Source organism: Dioscorea cayenensis, chromosome 6 (genome assembly GCF_009730915.1).
Source record: "Dioscorea cayenensis subsp. rotundata cultivar TDr96_F1 chromosome 6, TDr96_F1_v2_PseudoChromosome.rev07_lg8_w22 25.fasta, whole genome shotgun sequence".
NCBI lineage: Eukaryota > Viridiplantae > Streptophyta > Magnoliopsida > Dioscoreales > Dioscoreaceae > Dioscorea > Dioscorea cayenensis.
The window spans coordinates 13,060,591-13,065,463 of NC_052476.1; positions in this window are offsets into that span (position 1 = coordinate 13,060,591).

Genomic DNA, 4,873 nt, shown 5'->3' on the forward strand with positions numbered 1-4,873 from the left:
AAATCGAAAGTGGAGTGGAATGCACCTTGGGAACAAGTCATGAGTCAGCATGGAAGTAGAAATAATAGGTAATGTGATGGTGCTACTTTGATAATGAAGAGTGAAATGACAATCTATCTCCATATGTTTGGTACGCTCATGAAAAACAAAGTTACATGTGATCCCGGAAATAGCACTAGTATTGTCACAATACATAGGAGTGGGGTTTGAAAGAGAAACACCTATATCCGCAAGTAGCCAATGCAACCAAACAATTTTAGCTATAGTGGATAGCCACTCGCGATGATTCTACTTTTAGTAGATGAGCAGAGATAATAGTTTGTATTTTTCTCTTCAAGAGATGAGAGAATCACCCAAAAATATACGAAACCTATGGTAGACTTTGAGATCGAAGAATCACCATCCCAATCTACATGCGAGTAGGCTTGTAGCTCTAAAGTAGATGTGGAAGGATAAAAAGTGAGACTTTGAAATTGTGTTCCTCGAAGGTCACGAGAATACTGAGCACAACGATATAATGGAGACCTAGCTAACAATATGAACTACATAAGCAATATCAGGCCTAGTGATAGTGAGATACACTATACAACCTACCAAAATACCCATCTTATATAAAGCAGATAGTTCTTCAATCATTGACTCTCACTATAACTAAGAAAAACACAGAGAGTAGAATGAGAAGTAAGTTTATTACGTTCAACATGAGGTCAAAGAACAAGACAAGTAGAACAAAAACCCTCGACACGAGGTAATCGAGCATGACAATATAATTGTTTCAAGGATGACAAACCTTGAAGTGATGGAATAGGGAATTCTATTGATTAAATGTATAACAGTAAGGATGGCTTCTCCCCAAAATTTCCTAGGAACATTGGTGGACAATAAGAGAGAGCGTGTAGTTTCAAAAATATGTCTCAGTGCTTTTCTCTCGCAACACCATTTTGTTATAGGGTATCAGTATAAGAGGTTTGATGAAAAGTTCCATCCGAAGCAAGCAATTCAGAAAATCTATTAGAGGTATACATTCACCACTTAAATAACATTGAAAACATTTGATAACAACATTATGTTGGGTTTTGATAAAAGTACAAAATAAATGGTGATCCACCTTTTGTAGGGATAACATAATATCATCAATGGTGATCCCAACAATAATGAGAATAATCATGTAATGAAAGAAACATAACATCGTGATCCACCTTATGTAGGGATAGATGCAAAGTCCCCACACATCAGAATGAATTAAATCAAATGGTGCACTTGAGAAAGCAGAACACTTTTTAGAAAAAGGAAAGAAGAAAATTTAGCTAATTTGCAACTACAACAGTCTGAAATATCAGAGTTTTCAATTTTCCCAGACCACTCATAGAAGCGAGGTACTTCAAATGAGAAGTAGAAACATGTCTAAGGCTAGAATGCCATAAGTAAAAACTAGAAGAAGAAGAACTTAAACAAAAGGAAGACAAATCAATAGTAGAAGGCGCAACATCGAACTCTCATCTCATCTAAAATGTACAATCCCTCCGCCCTACGAAATTTATCTCTAATCACGCTTCTTGAAAGCATCACCTGCACGTAGTAAGAAGAAGAAGTAAATAAAACTAAGAAACCTGAATCACATAATTGATCAATAGAGACAAGATTCAAGGAAAAATTAGGGATATGATAAACATCTAAAAGAGACAAGTTAGGCTTGCAAATTGAACCAACACCTGCTAATGGCAAAGGAGTGCCATTACCGGCCATGATAGACACACAAGAAGGAGAATTTATAGATATAAAAGAATTAAAATTAGGTCACATACGATGTGAAGCTCCAGAATCAAGGATCTATATATGAGAAGATATACCTGATTTATTACTAGAAGACAAACCTATATTAGGAAATGAGGGTGCGAGACTTGCTACAGGGAAGCAAGAAAGCTTATGAAACTACTCGGTGAGGTCGAGCAACTAGTAGTATTGAAAGTTTGGGTGATTCCTGAATCTATAGGTGGAACAACTGCCGCCATATTGGGTGATGAAGGTCCTAAAACATTGTCGTTGTGACTAATTACTGAAATTTATAAGAGGATTGCTGTCTGTTATGTTCAGTTTTAGTAGCTTCAACACTAGTGCTTTCAATGACCCTTTGTCTTGTAAAAATACACTCATCATATCCGATCTTTGTTTTGAGTTTGCTTTTGGTTATTGGAAGGAAGCCTAGGAGGAACTACAAACACTGATGAATAAGGAGAAGAAAAGAATTCCTTTATCAACTCGTGACTCAAGCGGATCTTCAGCCCGATAATTCATTTACAACAGAGTCAGCAGAGAAGTGGATTGTGATGCAAAATAGTGCCACAGGATCTTCAAAATCATCTCGAAAGAGCCATTAGGTATGATCGGACCAAAGCGCTAGCTCTTCACAACAAGTAATATATGGTGCAAATTTTGCATAGCTCGCGCTGACTCCGCTCAAAAGCCAGTTTTCGATCCCAGATTGAGCATTATGTAGAATAAAACTCTTGAATATCTCATGTTATTTCTCGCAAGAACACTGATATCTCATCGCTAATTGATATTGCTGAAAAGAAATTAGGCCCGAGTATACAATCTTTCTAAAATGGTCCCAGCGACCTCTTTGGTTGTCTCTTACATTGTGCAGTTGGATGCCTATTGATTGCGATGCAAATTGTTTGTCCAAATGATGTTCTGGAATTACAAAGCACATCCCAAATATCTCATATGCATACTGCGTACCTCTCATCCCCAACATCTGTAGGTTTAGCAAAAGTGCCGAAACGATATCCCCGCATATAAGTTTTTCCTCTCAAAAGATTTCTCATCATCGCAACTCCACTATGAATAATTCTACGCTGTTCAATCGCATACTACTGACTCAAGTGAATCATCTCTTTCACGAGTCATTGCAGCTATGACACTTCAAATACAAGCCAAGCCAATCAAGTAGACAAGTAGAGATAGGAAATAAATTACCAATCAAATAAAGAAACGGAATCCAAAGGAAGACGAATCGATTGATGCAAAGGCAACCAGGCTATGTAAATGCAAATCAAATTGATGAGAATCTCGTGAGATCCGCGAAAGTTGTACAATGGATTAATTTCTTTGTTATTATGATAAACAAATCAAATCTATAAAAAGAATTTGTGCAAAGAAACCAAAGGTAAGAAGAGAAGAGAAAATTAGGGTTTTTCTATTGCAGTGGGAGAAAAGATAATAATGAATAGAAAATAAAGAGTATATAAAGTCAAACTAAACATAAATATAAAAAGACTATAATACCCATATAAAATTAGACAATTAAAAAATAAACCCAATACGCTAACACATCATTGGTTGTGTTTTGAGTTTGAGATTGCAAGACCATTAGGGAAAAAAATAGCAGACAACCATTTGAAGACCTACCTTATCTTTGTAAACAACCTAGTTCATGTATAGTATGGTGTATCGAATTTTTTAATATTTTATGTAACTTAATGTAGTGTATCTTTTATCGGAAGATATTTATATAGATAGTATATATACATATAAAATATATAGCATACCCATTTTCACATTTTCCATGTAATTAAATTAAACATTATTTGATAAGTTTGGGAAATAGTATACAATCATAAGTTATAGTCTAATATATACATTATTATTCATAATTCATGAATTATCTAATAACATTTAAAATTTATAAATATTATGAATCTTATCCAAGTTTGATCAGATAAATACATTTAAATACATTATTTTTAATTTAAAATTGTTATTGAAATTAACTTCAAATCTAAATTTTATGACATCCTCGAAGAAGATAAGCTTTGTAAATGAGAAAAGAAACGAATAAAAAAAATTAAAAATCTAGAAATGAAAATTTAAATACTAATAGAGGGTCTGAGACTCTACAAAATATCTTCTTTAGGGTTTCTCCATAACAAATCTTCTTAAATTATTTTTTCTTTCAAAAAATTTAAAATGAAAGATATATCAAGTAAAAATCTCTTGATAGAGTAGTGATTTTTGAATTTTAAGTTTAAAATATCACCCTCCAGTACGATACGCTATACTTTGATCATACGATAAATTATGAAGATTTAAATTATATCGATACATCCACCGATAGTATCAAAATTTTTTTTTTTTTTAGATACATATTGTGCGATATGTATCCTATGATATTAACAACTATGTGTGAATGATAGTGTTGTATTTACTTGTACCTCGAGCTCTAATCGGAAATTTTAAGATTTTAAATGATAATTAATAATAGAGGTTTGCCTCTATAAGGAATGAAAGAGCCCATCAAAAAGATAATAAATAAAACAAATAACATTTGTAATTCAATATATTGCCAGATGTCTCTTCACCGACATGATACCAAAGGATTGATTTCACATAATTCATAAACATTATGAAGTAGATCAAATATCATTTACACAAGAATTGCACAATGATCATAAACAATAAAGCTACAGATGATCTATATAAATAATAGCTACTGGATCATCATCCAAGTACTATAAATAAACATTCATATTAAAAAGTACTCTACTTAGCTCCTTTGATGACTTGAACCCTATATTATATGTATATAAAATAAATAAAACATTTACAAGGGGTTTTATGAAAGCAATATTCTATATAAGCAATACCAGAGCAACAAAGCACCCTTGCCACCCACTCATCCTCATCACATCTACAATCAACTCCTTCACCGGCCTCACATCCTCCGCCCAAATCAAGCCCCATCACATTGTCGCCATGCTCCTTCCCCGGCCGCGGCGCATACAGTCACCCTCTCCTCAAGCCTCTCATGCCATCTCTCCCTCCCGGCCTTTCTCGTCACCGTCGTCCTCACCGAAGATGGCTTGGCCTCCTC